We start from the raw sequence: 17,608 nt of genomic DNA on the forward strand, positions 1-17,608 counted from the left end.
AAATGTTTTTGACACCAAGACTTTTGGTATTTTGCTATTTGAGCACTAATATTTTTCCTTGTTCTGGTAATACAATTAATTATATTATTAAATATCCTAAAATTATATCTTTCTTATATTTCCAAAATAAACTCACTCGGACATAGCATATTTTTTAAAAAAATAGCTCGTTTTGATTTGCTAACATTTCATATAGGATTATTACATTTATATAGTTATACATTTAGTCTATAGTCTCTTTTTGAGGTTCTAATATGTCAACTTTGGTGTCAGGGTTATACTACTTTTCTAAAATAAATTGTGAGGCTTTTATTTCCCTCCCTCTTAATAGTTTTAATAGCACAGGAACTATGTGTTCCTTGAAAATACGAACAAAGAGTGCCCAGGTGACTGGGTCAGTTAAGCGTCCAACTCTTGGTTTTGGCTCAGGTCATGATCCCATGGTCCTGGGATCAAGTGGAGACCTTGTGGGTCTCCCGGCTCAGTGGGAAGTCTGCTCCTCTCCTTGTCCCTCTCCTTCTCCCTCTCCCTCTGCCTTCTCCCTGCTCTCACTCGCTCTCTCTCTCTAAAATAAATAAATAAATAAATAAATAAATAAATAAATAAATAAATAAAAATACAAAAGCACTTGCCAATAAATTGTCCTGAATCCAGTACTTTAACAGTAGGTCTTCAACAATGTTTTCTGTCTTTTCCATGCTTTTTGTTCTATGTAGATTCTTAACTTGTTTTACACCAACTTGATCGTTTGTGTTTTCATTTTTTAAATTAATTTAATCAGGATTTTGAAATTTATCAACATAGAGACATACATTGTATTTTCTTAAAAGTTTTCATAATCTCTTTTGTACTTTGCCCAAACTCACTTCTTGTTATTGATATTTTATATTGGATTTTTTATTTTAGGGGTTCTCTTTTTTCTCTCCTTTTGTTTTGAATTACATTTGTGAGGAATTTGCCTACATAACTGGTCCTATTGAAAGAATGGATTTTTGAATGTATTATCATTTCTCTACTTTTCTAATTAATTAATTTTGCTTTAAACTTTATGCTACCTTCCTCCTGCTTCCCTTATATTTCTCTTTCTGGATTGAGCTAAATGCTTAGGTTATTCTTATTGTTGTTTTTAATAATAAGCGCACTTGAGACTACTTCAGTGTAGCTGTATTAGTTTTTGCTGAGTTATGCTGCAGGAAAAAATAATCCCCAAATCTCATTGGTTTAAACATCTTAGGGTTTATTCTCTTTCACATTACATGTCCTTTGCATGCTGGCTGCAGCTCTAGTCAATGTCTTCATTCTGAAATGCAAGCTGAAAAAACCATCTGGGACATACTTTCCTCCTGGCAGAAGGAAAAGAGCAGTGGCTGAGGCACACATGGGCTCTTAAAGCTTCTGCTTGGACAAGACATAGGTTACTACCATTTACATTCTAAGGGCCTAGCAAAGTCAAGTGGTGGGGGTGGGGTGGGGTGGGGTGGGGTGGGTAAGGTATCAAATCCCTTTCACAAGGAAGATAGCAAATAACTGTCCTAGACTTTAAGAGATAATAATAGTCTTTTTTTTGAGAGAGAGAGAGAGAGTGTGCGTGTGAGCAGGGGCAGGGGAGGGGACAGAGGGAGAGAGCTCTAGAGAGAATCTTAAGCAGGCTCCATGCCCAGTGTGGAGCCCAACGTTGGGCTTGGTCTCACGACCCTGAGATCATGACCTGAATCAAAATCAAGAGTTTACTCAACCAACTGAGCCATCCAGGTGCCCCTGAGAGGTAATACTCTTACTGTTATTTTTCTAAGTAGTACGCAGCTACGTTTTTTACTTCTTTTCAGAGTATCTCATAATGGTTTTCTGAGAAAACAAGTCCAGAAATTCTTGTGACCGAACAGAACAAAGACATCTAACCTAGTCTAAAGGTTAGAGAGAGCTTTCTGGTGGAGTGAATGGTGGCTGCTGGCCTGACAGAGAAGAAACAAGGGAGTTTCAGGATTAAAGGCAGGTGGGGGGATAGGGTAGAGTTGGGGGGGAACTCCTTCAATTATCTCATCAGATGCCAGTCTACAATTTTTGACTGTGAATCTGAATTGTGTCTATGCACACTACTAAAGTATAACCATCAAAAAAGTTAAAAACATAACTTTGTGCAAATATAAAAGGAATATGTGTCAAAGATGACTCATTAATGGGAGAATCCAGAAGACGTTAAGACTGTTTCAATGGAGAATCTGAAGAACAGAGGTATCTATAGACAGTCAAGAACATCACATAAATTTAATAATAGATGCAAAACTGGTTAATACCTGAAAGAGCAATAAAATGTAATGTTTGGGGCTATCTTTTCTATATCTACTGGATGAAATTCATTTGCTTTGCTATGAACAAGAATCATTTGCATTATTATCAAGTTTTCCACATGTTAACTGCTACCCTGGTGGTTGTAAAGTAGCCTAATCAATAAAAAGCCAGTGAAAAGTGCACACCCTATAGGGTACGTTAGATAATGCCCACCAACCCACTGAAAGGCCACATAGTAGTCTGTTTTGTACATTTTCAAGTCTGAACAATTTTTCCTGATAATACCTTTCTAAATTGTGAAAAAAAATTAATATTGCTTTCCAACAAAGTCATTAACTCTATTGAGTGGATCAAATATGTGTGAGCCCACTGCACTGTCTTCAAACATGTACCTCCACCTCCCTGCCTAGACTCAGGTCTGGCCTATATGCTAATAATCTCTACTCTGTGTCCCGGGAAGGTCATTCGGGTTTACTCTTACTATCAAGGGTAACACATTCAGCAAATTCTTAAGCTCTTGTCATCTCCCCAGCAGCCTTTTGTGGTCCTTTTAACAGTCTGCTGGGCTGAGCAGGAAGAGACAGGTTGCTCTGGGCAGTGTTCAACAGCACAGCTCTTTGTCTCCCGTTGTCAGCCAGCCCTGTCACTACATTGTTCTCCAGGCGGCATGCCTTTGATGGACTATCTACCCCTCATGTCTCAACACTCTGAGCAGCATTTGGAGAAACAGCAGCCCTACGTTGTTCCTTCTGCTACAGAATAATCCCATTATAATATGCTGTGCTATCAACTCAGTTCCACATATTTGTTGAGAACACGGTGAGGCAGTCCCAAAGATGTAAAGGCATGCTCCTGTTCTCAGAGAGTTGTCTTTCTCCCGAGGAGACAAGCCACATGCAAGAACAAACACAAAGGCTAGCTAGAAGAGCCCGCAGGAAGGGCACAACCAAACCCCTACTCCACTACTTGTGCAATCATGGACAAGGATTTCTTTTTTTTTTTAAACATCATTACTGAGGTATAATTTATATACAATTACCCATTGTAAATAAAGGGTTCAATAAAATTATTTTTAGTGAATTTATAGAGCTGTGCAAATATCACTTCAGCTCAATCTTAGAACATTTTCATCACCCCCAGAAGTTCCCTTATGATCACTTTCAGTCAATCCTCATTTTCACCGCAGCCCCAGATGAACACTGACCTGTTTTCTGTTTCTATAGATTTGCTTCTCTAGAAATTTCATATACATGGAATCATACAATATCTGCTCATTTCAACATGACTTCTTTTTCTTGGCATAACGTCTTTGAGCTCCACCCTCATTGTAGCATGTATTAGCATGTATTCATTCCTTTTGATTGCCAAATTGAATTCTGCCTTATGGATTTCCATGTTTTGTTCATTCACTCACCAGCCAATGGATGTTTGGATTGGGCCTATTATGAATAATGCTTCTATGAACATTCACATATAAATCTTTGCATAGATACAGGTTTTCATTTCTCTCAGGGAGATACCTGGGCATAGATTTTTGTGATTTAAGTATCCGTTTAACTTTTCAAGACACTGCCAAACTCATCCAAAGTGGTTGTAGCATTTTACATCCCCGTCAGCCATGCATGAGAGTTCCAGTTTCTTCGCATCCCCATCAATACTTGTTATTATCTGTCTTTTCGGTTCTAGCCCTCCCAGTAGGTGGGCATGGCAGCTCATTGTGGTTTTGATTTGTATTTTCCTAATGGCTAATGATGTTAAGCGTATCTTCAGGTGCTGAATAGCCATTCACATATCTTCTTGGGCAAAATGTCTATTCAAATCTGGCCTATTTTTAATTGGGTTATTTATCTTCTTACTGTTGAGATGTAAGAGTTGCTTACATACTCTGGATACAAATTCCACGTCAGATAGATGACGTGCAAATATTTTCTCCCAGTCTGTGGCGTGTCTTCTCATTTTCTTAATGGACAAGTTTTTTAAGCTACTGGAATCTAACTTCAATTTTTGCATATATTTGTGGGGATATTAACTATCTATTCTCAGGATTGTTGAAAGGATTAAAAGAGGTAAAATATGTGAAAATATAGGAGGCTTGCTGAATTTTTATTGAATAATCTGAGTATAAGAAAGTGTGTGAAAAGTGCCGAATTGCAGGTAAACAATGAGTGCTTCACTTGTTTGGGGAGGAAAGAAATCAAGCTAGAGCTGAAGGCTACACAGCTTCATGGTGGGAATAAAACCTTGAGATGTGTTGCAGGATGAAAAAAATCTGAACATAGGAAAGTAGTCCAGGATAGGGGAAGGGCCAACAGAGGCACAGAGGCATGAGTAAGCAAAGCTTGTGAGGATGGCAGAAGGGAGACCAATTTACTGCAGACTGTGTTCTTCATACAGAGGCAAATATCATTAAAGTCTGGTGTTATCAAGTTAGTATGTAAAGTAGGCATTCTGTCCAGTTCTCTAACACTCAAGTTAAAAGAAAAAAGTGATTGTTCTCTTTTGAAATGGGGAAATAAAAGAGCAAAAATATTGTAGCTGATATAAAATTATGTCACCAATCCTGGAGAAAATCGCAAATACAGTACTTGAGGTGGGGACACTGTGGTGCTTGATGAGGCTGGGCAGGAGACAGGGCCCAAGAGAGAGCACCCAGGCCGGCTGTCCCATCTGGGAACTCCTGTGGGCATAAGCCACTCCCCGGGCTTGAAACCTGGGCCAGTTTAAAACTGAGATCATGTTGGTGTGGAGTCAGCAACCAAATACAGATTGGAGAGCCTGGGCTGCTAGCCCAGGAAACCCCAGCTGTCATAAAAAGAGGGGAAACCCAAGATGTCAGGAAACAATAACAGTTGATATCTGTTTGAGCTCTCTACACACTGGGGACTGGGTCAAGTTTTTCTATAAAGTATGTCATTATTGTCCCCATTTTATAGATGAGAAAACCAAGGCTCAATGAGGTTAAGATATTTGATGGAGCTGGGGGCCTAACTTGGACAGTCTGACCCAGGCCCTTGCTCTTAAGCACAGTCTATGCTCACTGTTTCCTCAGCAGGGCTCACGTCAATGGCAGGAACTGCCACCTATTTTTCTCAGTCTTGTAAGCCAGCATAGGGCTTGGTATATAATCAAGTCCCCAAGAGGTGTGTATGGCAGGGACCAAAGTCAAAGCGACCCCTAACATCACAGAACAAAGCTGACCACTGTACACATGAGGCACGATGAAGAACCCACAGGGAACAGACCCACAGGTATTGAGAATCAGGCATGAGATGGAATGCAGGTCCTATGTGGCTAATACAAGTAAGAGTTCTGAAGTTTGCAAATAATCTACTTTTAAACAGCAATTAGAGCAGTTCCAGGCTTTTCCCTCTGTAACAATAACTTCATTCCATCTCACTTTATTTCACTGGACTTTGTGAAGTCAGTCCCATAACTGGCCCACTGGGGCTTGTGCATGACCCATTGTCCACCACAGCAGTGGGTTTGACCTCGAGAGAACCATCACACCTGCAGCTGCCCTGGACAGGTGGAAAATACTCCCCCAACCTGCATCACCCCACACAGCATAGTGGTTTGGGGGCACACTATGTCAGCGCCTTGCTGACCAAATCATGGGCAAGGGGCTTAACCTTTTTGGTCTCAATTTCATCCTTTTTAAAATGTAAATAACAGTTTCTACCCAAAGAAATCCATAGGGCTGCAGGGACATTTAAATAAAATATGGCCTTTAAAGACGTTAAGCACAGGACGTGGCATTTAGAAAAGGCTCAAAAAAATGTTGGTCTTATCATTTGGCTTTCCCAGGTGCTAGTTCCAAAACCCGTATCAGGTGGGAGTGTCTCTTCCCCAAACGTGTCACATCCTTCCTGTGCAATCCCAGGCTGGATACATAGGACGCCAATAGGGCCGGCTTGCAATTCTTATCCTATGCCGAGAAAGAATGGATGAACTCTCTGAAGATAAGGCATCCCTAATTCCCTTCCTTCCTCTGTAATTCTCCACCCCCTCTTTTTTTCCCTTCCAGCCTAGTAGACGAAGAATGAGTGTTCTGGCGTCTTGCCAGATGTAGCAGGAAGTTATGAATGAGGATTGCACAGGACAGTTGACTCTCTACAGAGATAGGCTCCAAATTAATCCTGAAGGCTGGGCAGTAACCACAGGAAACTTGGAGCCATGAGGCCACCACTTAACACTTACATATCTCCGTCTATCCTGGAGCCTTAGGCAAACAACAGCTTAATCCACTAAAAGACTGGGGGAAGTATTATTAGTCACGGACTATCTGAGATCAACCTTTGGGAGCAGAATCTGGAATCAAGGCCTTGGGTGGGACTAGGATCCCTATATGAGTCTTTGAGGATTGTCACAGCAAATTTCCAACAACTGGTTAATGTCTACCAGTGTTTAGCAAATTAGGCCTGTGTTGAAGTGTCAGTGCCCAAGGGACTGATTTATTGAACTACCCTAATTAGGATCTTGTAACACATCAAAGGAGCATTAAAGGAAAAAGTGCTGGTTTCTGAGGCTAAGGAGTACACATAGGCATCGTTTGTCTCTGCCAGGCTCAACAAATGCCATTCTGACACTGTTGTGGGCCCTAGTGGGACAGCAGCCATCAATTAAATTAAAACATTGACCCAACTGCTGGAGCAACCATGTTGTAACCTCTTCCTCATGCCCACTTTCTCCTTTGCTAGACTTTTGCCTCTTTTAGGACCTTATTTGGATCCTGGTAAGAATAAACTACATATGGTGGGGTATAGGGTGGAGAGAAGGAGAGGAGAAATAAGTAGATATCAAAAGATATTAAGGAATTATTGTAATAATTTTTAGAGGTGATAATGTGATTATGCTTGAAAAATAGTCCTCTGTACAACTAAATACTGAAATGTGTACATAATAATATGAAAGCTGGGATTTGCTTTAAAATATTTTGGTAGGATAGCAAGTGAATAAGTAATAGTAATAGTCAGACTGAGCCAGAGGGCATAGCTAGAAATGTGTTTTCCCTCTCTCCTAAAGCATAGACTTCTCAGAATTTGAATGTAAGTTGTCTCTGCTAGGACGCCTTATGCATCCTGTCCCAAAAGTTCTAAAAGAGTTGATGAAAACTCTCACTGCCAATGTTACACACTTTGACTTACATAGCATATCACTTTCTAGGTTGGATGAACCAGACGTTCTGATTCTACTGGAGCAAATTTGGGTAAAATAATAAAACTCCAAAGTCACTATATGATAGATATTGTTTGTAATTTACTGTGTGTATTTGCTATTTCAGATGAACTGGTACTCAGTAGGTACACAATTAGAGTGAATACCTTCAGGTTGCACTGTTTTGTAAAGGATGAAAATAGCATACAGATTTGGGTGTTTTTTCGAAAGTCATATAGGTAGGAAAGCATCTTCTTCCAGGGGTGTGATTGTGGTCTGAGATTCTCTGAGGCCAGTCTGCTAGGAGCCCCATCTAAACCAGTCACCAAGGAGGAAATAGTTTGATATCCACCCTCTAGTAACTTAAGTCTATGCCTGCAGGTGACAAAGAGCTTCAGGGAAGATTGGGGGAATGCAAGCTCTTAATCAGTAAGACTGAGAAGTTACCAAACCCACCTTGCCTCTTTCCCACTGCTTTCTGCCTTCTCACCCTCATTCCATGTAGACAAAATCTTCATGAGGAACTTACCTTCAGTAGTTGATATCTTGCAAGTAGAACATCTAGAACATTTGGAAGGTTTAGCAGAACAGCCATTGGCAATCAATGCCTTACCCTAGGGACTCTCCACCATAAGTCACTCTATGAATCAGCCCTACTGAAGTCGGCAGGATCTTTGCAAAGGAGAGAGAGCTCTTTTCAGGCACTCCACCCTATGCTCTCAACACACAGTCAGGATTTGCTTAAGCAATAGGAGCAAACAAAGGGCAGATTTTAACAACAATGCTGAAATCCTATAATCCTATTCCACAGCTTCAAATTGTCACCATCATGGATGTGGAGCAAGTGATCAATACATCAACATCCATGACGAAACTAATCTATGGACTTCCTACCACCACTCAGACCTCCCAGAATCACCCTCTCCTTGCCCTCAGAGGCTAGAGTTGGGCCTCATGAAAGCAGAAACACAGAGGATGCAGTGTGCCCAGCTACAGGAGGCAGGGCCTCCGCCCAACTAACATGTAATCCCCTCTGTCCCTCATCACTCCCTGGAAAGCAAGCAGAAAGACACCGCTCTTCCCATCTTACAGACAAGGAAACTGAGGCACAGAGAGGTAATACTATTTTGTCCAGATTCCTACAGCTAGTAGTTAATAGAGCTGAGACCACCTCCTTGGTCTTCTGACACTCAGACCTTTGCTCTTTCCATTATCCATTAAAGCGACATAGATGGAAATCCTCATTGCAGCATGTTATAATGCTTTCATCTTCTGAAAGGGATGTCTACTAAGACATTGCCAAGTAGCGGCAATACAAGGTTGTTCTCCCATCAGAAGGTCGTCTGCTAATAATGTCCTTTCTTTCCCCCCAAGTTCCTCTTCACTCTTGTGCCTGCCCTTCCTCTACTTCCATCTGTCAGCACCACCTGCCTTGGGTTACCTTCCCCTGGCAGATGTGCAGTGCCCGCCATTTGCCAGGGTCCCCAGGAGGGAGGCATCCTTGGGGATTCTCACCTCTGGCGCATCTGTCAAAGGAAGAGAAATGGGAAAATCATGAGAAAAGGGAACGTGTGGGAAGAGCAGCTATCTTATCTCTCCAATCCCTGGAAGAGAGAGCGAGATTTCCGGCTTCTACAAACAACCGGGCTTTGCAAGGAGGCTTCTTTTACATACACTTTGCAGGGATGACTTAAGTAAGTCTTGACGACTCTCTTTCCCTGGAGACTAGACTAAAAGTATTGTTTAGAAATCTAATATATGGTTTATTTACTCAATTTGTGCTGAGCTCCACAGTTCCTTCAGGCCAGCCTCACTAGCCCATTACTCTATTAATGCTCCATTACTGAAATTAGTGCTGTAATTGGAGGGGGAAGGGCCGAGGAAAGGGGCACTCCTTAAAGGCACAGGTCTCATTTAATCACATCATGGGCAGAGGCATGGAACTGGGGTGGCGGCCACATGAACGCCTGGGCCAAAGCGACGCCTTAGCAGCAAGGTGGCAGGAAATGGCCAGCGGCACCCGCCCCTGCCAGTGAGCGCGCAGCACTTGTGCGAGGCCCGGTGGGGGCAAAAGGGAGCCCAGGTCACAGCCTGACCCTGCAGCAGCTCTGCAGACCATAATGTTTAAGACTTCATTTCATCCTCACACCAGCAAGTCCCAGACACACTGTCTTGGCCCCTTGATCCCCCACTCTTAGCAGGTGTTGTAAAGGCCATTTTTCTTAAGCTTCCTTTGCTTCCCACCCCTTTATTTCAATATGCCTACCCCTTTTTGTCTCTCCTTGCCCAAACTGAGCCCCCTCCCAACCACCTCCCACTCACCACTCGCTGTATCTTCAGTCTGGGCTGTGCCCACTTCCTCTAAGAACCATTCCTGAAACCTCCACTCTTGCTCTCCCCTTCTATGTTTTTTCCCCTCCTTGCCGACTTACCTGTCTTCCAAAAAGTAAAATATAATCAGCCACTCTTTAAGTATCTGGCCATCACTTCCTCTCATAAATACATTTCTTATGAGGGGTGCCCATGCCCCTTGCCTCTCAGTCCTCACCTCCCACTCATTTCTCCACACTTTGAGATCTGAATTGCACCCTCTCCCACCTACTAAGATGGGAGACCTTTCTTTAAAGGTCATCAGTTGTCCAATCCAAAAGCCATTCCTCAATTCTCATCCTCTATGGGACATCTCTGTAGCATCTGAAATCGCCAAACATCCACTTTCTGGAATGAATTTTCCCTCTGGCACTTGTGAATAATGATTTCTCCAAATTCTTCTGTTCTTTCTGACAGAATATTCTCTTTCTACAGCTGTAATTCTTGACATTTTTTAAAGAGTCACAGGTTGTTTTGAGAATGTAATAAACACACACACACCCCCATTCGTGGGCCCTATAAATTCTGGAAATGCCAGGTTAACTACCTCTGCTCCTTACTTTCTTTCTTGAGATCTTGACAATTCCTATTTTTAAAATTATGTATTTAGATAATTCTCAAATCTAAGCCTCCAACCTCGGTCCCTTTACCAATTCCATATATACATTTTCAGCTGCCTGATAGACACCCCACAGGGACTTCAAAGACACCTTCCCTTCATATCCTGCTTTACTCTTGCATATCTCTGTGAGTGGCTGGGTGCCATCTCTGTGGTTATGCAGACTGGAAAACTTGGGGTCATCATTAACCTTTCTGGTTTTCCTACACCTGTCGCCAAACCCATCAGACACTAAGTCCTGGTAATTCTTCCTCTACCTCACACCACTGCTCTCTTTGTCCCCACCGGCACCACCTCAGTTTGGCTCACCGTCACAACGGTCTCCATGGCTCAGGAGCAGACTGCTCAATGCACCCACATCACACCACTGCTGTGAGACGGAGATTTAGTACGAACGGAGTCCAGGTCTTAGACATGGCGGGGGTCCTCTAGGGAAGGTCCAGTCCAGCCCTCTCTCTCCTCATTGGTCTCTGAGACATCTGGATAGTGGCTCTGCAGCATCTGCTCAGATATCTCTGATGAAGAGAAACCGACTTCATCATTAAATCGATCATTTAACTTTTGGTCAGCTCCGGTTGTGGAAGGCTTCATCCTTACATCAGGCTGAAATCTGCCTCCTGCGTGCTAGTCCTCAGCTCTGTAGTGATTCTCTTTGCCTACAGAAGTTCCCATCTTTTTATCTTAGCCCTTTGCAATTAGGCCCAAATCTCCCCAGCAACAAAGATTAGCTGCAGAGTGGCCTGCACAGCTAGTGACTACATTTTCTGAAGTTTCCTGAAGCTAGCCGTGGCCAGTGACTCAATTCTTGCTCATTGACAGCAAGAATGAAGTGTGTTGGAGCCGCTTCCAGGTGTGGGCCTTCAAACATTCAGTACCCAGCTCTCTAGTCTGCCATCCTCTTCCCTGAAGCTGGAATGTGGAACCTGCCTGGGTCACACAGACAAGGGCAACACCCCAGGGGATGATGGAACAGTCAAGCAAGGAACTGAGTCCCTAAACAATCAGCCAGAGTGCTACTCCCCTGACCACTTGGACCACTCCCTTCATGACTGTTGTGTGAGAGACAAGTAAGCTTTAACATCCTTTAAGCCACTGCATTTTGTTAAGGAAACTTAGCTTTGACTCTGAATAAACTCACTGCTTCCCCCTCGAAACCTATCCTAACCACAATGAACTTTTCACCATGTCCAAATATAGCGTGCCTTTCTGCACCCGTGTTCCATTGCCCAAGCTGATGCCTCTGCCTAGAATGCTCTTCCTCACTTTCTTCACGAGGTGAGCTCCACTCATCCTTCAAGACCCGGCTCAAATGTCATCTCCTGTGTGCAGCCTTCAATGTGTAGCCTCCCTCCCCCAAGAATTTAGTAGCATATATCTTGTTAAAGCCCTTCCCTTGTTTTTAACATTCAAGAACGCTTTTGGCTACTAGTAACAAAAAATTTAACTCACTGTGGCTCAAACTGAAGAATGTTTATTTCCTTAATAGGAAGTCAGGTGACAGATGGTTCTAGGTTTGCCTTAGTCTTCAATGATGCCGTCAAAGACCCAAGTACCAGTATCTCTACTTCATCAACCACAGTTGTTTAGAATTCTTCTCCAAGTCACAGAATGGCTTCTGCAATTTTAAGCGTCACATAATTATACAATAGCGTTCCAAGAAAGAAGAATGAATGAAGAAACAAAAGAATTTAAACTTGTAATAGCTTTTGTCAGGGATAAATATACTTTTCAGATGTTCAGAAGACTTCCCCTGAAGTCTTACTGGCCAGAACAGAGTCACATATCCACCCCCAGGGCTGGTCACTTGAAAAGAGCATCAGACTTGCAGTGATTGATTCAGACCCATCCTAACTGCTCCACCGTGGCAGAGCAGGTTAAATGGGAATACAACTGGAGTTCCATTAGCAAGAAAAAAGGGAGAGTGGCTGTTCATTAAGCATGTAGGCCACTAATTATGGCTACCATGATACAGTATTATAATTTACCAGTTTACCTGTCTGACTGGGAGTTCCTTAAAGAAAGAGAGACTGTGTATGTTTCACCATGGAGCCATTTGTATCTCTCACAACAAAGGTGTTTAAAGACAGTTTCAAAAGATACATGAAGAAGCCCCAATCTTTTGATTCTTTTCCTGATTTCCCAGGTGCTTAGCATTCTTGTCAGAGCAAAAAGTTGACTTGATGGCCTCTGCCAGAGAAGGAGAAAGCTGAGGAGACTCATCATCACTTCAAACTTCATGTGAAACTTAAACAACCAACTAACACTCACCATTCCCAAGAAGCCTAGATTATTTTAAGGGTGTGCGGGTGAAATACTATTAGTGTCTCACGTCCCTCTACCCTTATTTGCCGCTGTTGAAGCCAGAGACAAAAGTGCTAAAATATAGCTGAAAAGGCTGGTCTCAGGGCATTTCTGACCAAGTCAAAGTTGGAAGGATAAGAAATCCCACAAGATTGTTCTTGTAAAGCTTGAGGCTATGTCTTGGACAGACTCAAGGTTTATGGAGAAGTAGCTGCCCTTCAGGGTACTCTCTGGGTCAGGGGAGAGCTCTGAGTCACACCTTTTCTGGGCAGAGTGACATCTTCCACTGCCAGGGAGAAGCTCCCGTTAATGATTTTGCAAGCACAGCACTTCTAAGTGCTCTGTGCTGTTCTCTGGTGGGAGCACAGCTCGTAGGAAGGTGGAGGGTAGTCAAGAGGACTGAATGGTATAAAGTGTGTTGAAAGTGCTACATAAGGTGATATTTGCAAAATGAGTCCCTATAACAGTGTTGGCCCTGCAGATGTTTATTAAGTGTTAAGGATTGACTGCTATAGGATCAAGCAGTCCTTAATATTTCCAACTCCAGGAATCAAGATAGTGAATAGGCAGTGACTATAAATAGAGTTCAAATGTTTGGTCTTATTTTATATATTCACCAAGTTGTAAGACACACGTTTTAGAGTTTTCTTATATCCTTCTGAAGGGAGTGACTATCCGTCTGACAGAACTGTATGAAAGGAAGAGCTTGAATTTTGTGATTGTTCCCTGTAATCTACAGGTCAGTTAATCAAAGAAATATTAAAATAGAAAGTAGGAGAATTCTATTCCATTCCTTGATCAGTGGTTAGCTTCAATTGAATAGCATCTACCTGATTAAAATAATGCAGACTTTTAGATCAAAGACGTTATTTAATCCAATGCTTTTGTTTAATACATGAAGAACCTGAGATCCTCCAAAGAATTAAAAGACTAACCCAAAGACACCAGTCTTTCAAAGTGATGGATTGGGTTTCCTGATTCCCAGATCTGTGATCTTGCCTGTTCCAGGACTGTCCTACTATTATCTCTGTTTTGGATCCAATGATCTTCTGCTGTGCAGGTACAGTTGGCTATTAATTATACCAGAAGCTTTGGCCATTCTGACAGGAGCCATTGGTGGTCTGCAATCAGATGCAGATGGCCCTTTAAAGCTGTTTCTTGCATCAGGATCTTCTCATGTGTTCCAATGAAGGCAACAAATTCGTGTAAATCTGATGGCATTTGGTGCAGCCCAATCTAAAGCTTTTAGGATGCAGATTGTCCTAAATTTCCACAAGCTCATAATATTCATGATTCCAGAAGACTCAAACATGCTCACCAGAGTCCCGCCCTTGATTTGCTCTATTTAGAGAGAAACCAAACCTGGTCAGCCACTAGGGACCAAGAATGCCCAAAATAGAGTCCCCTGGTGAGCTTGAACACCTATCTTCTCCTCAAGGTGGGCCTCTCCAACCTGGAGCTTCAGAGTTCCCCTTCTATATTTCTTTCTTCATTCATCAAACTGATATTTACTGGGATCTAATATGTAGCAAGTACATTGTAAGACTAGGGATACAGAAATGGTTAAGCCATTGCCTCTTCCCTGGAAAAACACATTCTGTATTCTGGAGATCAGCATGGAAACAGCTCATTCTGGTTCGAAGGGGTAAGTGCTGTGGTTGTTACGAGTGTACAGGGAAATGTGCCACTCCTTCCGCCTGAGAGATCTTTGTACCAGTGTTTATCTGGTGGACCAGAGCAGGGCAAGCATTCCATGCAGCATTCCAGGCAGCAGGAACAGCATGTGCAAAGGCAAGGAAGCATGCAAGAGGCATGTTTGTTGGATTAGGCCTATCCAGCTCTTTAGCTATTCAGTCCGTATCTCATAAATCTAGAGATTCTCTGGAAGATGAGAGAGCTGACATCAGGTCCCACAATGAGTTTCATAAGTCCCATGTTTATATGGTCAAGACTTTAGCACTTTGCTGTGCCCATCCCTGCTCTGCATTCCATCACCATCAACCCATGAGGACAGAAGATAGTAACAGTCAACCCTGATCAGATTATGAAATGGGTGATGTTTGATTTGTCTCTTTGTTCTGTCTCTTCTGCTCCTTTCCCCAGCCCCCGGGTGTCCTGAAACCCCCTTTTCTCTCCTATGGAGAGAGATCCCCCTCCTCTGATGTCTGTCGTTGGCAGTTCAATTTGATTTGAGCCCTCGTATTCCCCCACTTAGGGCTTTGAAAGGAATTCCTGCCTTCCACTGGAATGAATGTCTGCATCTCCTTCTACAAGAGTTTCAAAACTAAATTCCATCATAGGAACTAGGGTAAAAAAAATTGTGGGGGAGAAAATATGTGTATATATAACCACAAAATCTGAGGGGACTTGCAGCCTAAGAGTCTTGATTTAATCAAACATTTTAAAGCATATATATTGAATGATCATATTGGTTTTTTAATTTTTGATCCATTGATTATTAAATTACTCCATTGATTATGAAATGTGTAATACTATAGTACCATTTTTACATGTCTGAAATTAAACCCAAGTTTTTTATGATAGCAAAGTCTTTTAATAATCTGTCCAATCCACTTTGTTAGTATTTAATTTGGGATTTTTATACCTCTTGTCTTAGAGTGGAAAACCCAATTTGAAGGTGAGCTCTATTGAATATCTGGCTTTGGTTTCTCCTTCTGAAGCATGTATAATTCTCAGTTTGCTGTACACTCTTAAGTCTCAAGATCTGCCACCCACAACCATTTTCATCTTTTCAACATTTTCCTCCATGTCAAGGAAGTTCCTCAGGTTGCTCTTCCACATTTCTGGTATCATTTTCTGCAAGATCTTCTGTTTTACTCACCATCTTCAATTGGGTTTTAATTCTGCTACTACTTTTGGAATTTCCCTGCATCCCTATTTCAGCCAGCTAGTTTTCACTGATCCTGTTTCACAGCAAGAAGGTTTGCTCCGTGATTCTCTTCTTCCAACAGAATAGTGCTTTAGAACCATGAATCATCAGGTAAAGTCTCCCATACTTTGCAAAACCTTTCCATAGGCCCCTTAGTGATCTCTTCTATTCATTCATCCATGAGAGGAGAGATTGCTGCCTATGCCTGGAGTGTCCAGCAGCCCCCATCACTGCACATTCTGGTGCTGCAGCTGCCTTCCTAAGGTACAGAGTTAAGAACCAGCCACTAGGTCAATGCACCTGTAGCCCTTTGTCTTGGGTAATGCCTCTAGGCTGAAGTTAGATCTTCCTTGTGCAACTAGCAGGTTCTCTAAATAAGATGTAGAACATGAAAGATGACACCCCTTCCTTATCCAGAACTGTGTCCACGGGTCTTCCTGACTCTACTCTGTTTCTGGTGCTTCTCTCCAGGTATCTAAGTGAGCCATGATGCAACGTGGCTTCCTCCAGTTCCCCTGTGCTCTGTGGCAAGTGTGGCTTTTGAGTGGATACAGGTCAAGATAATCTGAAGGCGGTGGTGTGAGGGGCAGGGGGTGGTGGGGGGCATCCTGGGGAGAGAGAGAGGACCCCTGCAGCGCCGCCAGCTCTGAAGGTTTTGGAGGAGAGATGGCCTGTTTTTCTAATCCTTGTCCCTGTGGTTTGGTGATATAGGCATCAGTAGGAAGCTCTTCAGGTTATTCCATCTTCCATCTTTGGATGTGGGCTGTTTTAATTGGAGAATGTATGCTCCAAAATTATTTCTCAACTCTTTCCTATTGGTAAAGCCATCAATAACAATTATCCCGAGAGTTTAACACAGAACCTGTCTTAAATTTTGTCAAAGAATTACTATCTGTTTGTTTGTTTGCTTGCATTTTAGTGAGTTTTATGCTGCCACATTGTGGGGGCGGGGGGCGCAGTGATATACCACGAAGCACAAACCTTGTTAAATCAGAAATCCATACTTCTGAATTCTAAATTTTACTGAGTTTTCTTAACTCTTCTCCCTAACCATGTAGCTATAATAAATATTTAAAATTGTACAGAGCTTTAACATAGTGATCATTTTTAGGCTATGAAAGTATATAAGATAGTGCCCCTACACTGCATGGGCCCAATCTGTTGTGCTTTTTAAAATCCTTTTGTTTTCTTTCTCTTTTCTCCCTAATCTTTGAATGAGGTTGTCTTTTCTCCTGGGTTCCCTCTAGGACCACCCCGTCCTTCCCGAAGAGAAGCCTCTAAGGTGCTGTGGCTAGAAAAGACTATGCTTATTTCTGAAGAGTCATAAAATCTCAAATTGGAAGATCATTTTTAAAAGGTCTAAACCGGTCACTGATGCTCATCTGGAAGCCCTTCTAACCCTCTCCCTACCTCCCACCCAGCCCTACATACTCACCAACAGGTCATTTGTCCTCTGCTTGAACACCACCAGCGGTCAGGAACTCACGACCTAGTGGTGCAGTCAGTTCCCTCTCGGGGCCGCTCAGGTTGTTAGAATAAATTCATTTCTCGCATTGAGCTGAAACGTGTTTCTCCATTGCTCCCCTGCCATTCATCCTGGTTCTCCCACGTATGGACTCAGAGCACGAGTCTACCACCTTTCCCACACAAGTGCCTGTTGGACAGCTGAACACAGATGCCTTGCTGCTCCCCCACCCGAGTCCTCCCTTCTTGGAGATAAACATGCTCACTTCCTCAATTCCACCTGCAATTCCTTGGAACTACTTATTTGTGTCCGTGGACTCAAGGTGGGAGGCGGGGTTCTCCGTTCCCTTGATGGGAAGCAGGAGAACCATAAGCACCAAGGGTGAAGGTGCCGGGGAGAGAATACCCATCGACTGGTTTGGGGGCACCATCAGAGGGCGAGACAGGACTCCCCAAGGAAGATGGGTCAGAAGTGTTCATTTAGAGCCCGAGGTGCTACTGTCAGTAAGATGAGATAGCCA

The 17,608-nt window shown here is 42.7% G+C and overlaps 1 long non-coding RNA gene across 1 annotated transcript in view; it reads right to left on the bottom strand.

The window, feature by feature from the left end:
• Positions 1–3,276: 3,276 nt before the first annotated feature.
• The window catches only part of LOC113266467 (uncharacterized), a 34,571-nt gene continuing 20,239 nt past the window's right edge, over positions 3,277–17,608 (bottom strand). Inside the window, exons 6-8 of the long non-coding RNA XR_007188109.2 lie at positions 11,882–12,047; positions 10,742–10,947; positions 3,277–8,969 (exon numbers count right to left, since the gene is read on the bottom strand). This is a non-coding gene — a long non-coding RNA (uncharacterized LOC113266467). The remainder of the gene's footprint in view (positions 8,970–10,741; positions 10,948–11,881; positions 12,048–17,608) is intronic.

The sequence above is a fragment of the Ursus arctos genome, unplaced genomic scaffold (genome assembly GCF_023065955.2).
Source record: "Ursus arctos isolate Adak ecotype North America unplaced genomic scaffold, UrsArc2.0 scaffold_3, whole genome shotgun sequence".
Taxonomy (NCBI): domain Eukaryota; kingdom Metazoa; phylum Chordata; class Mammalia; order Carnivora; family Ursidae; genus Ursus; species Ursus arctos.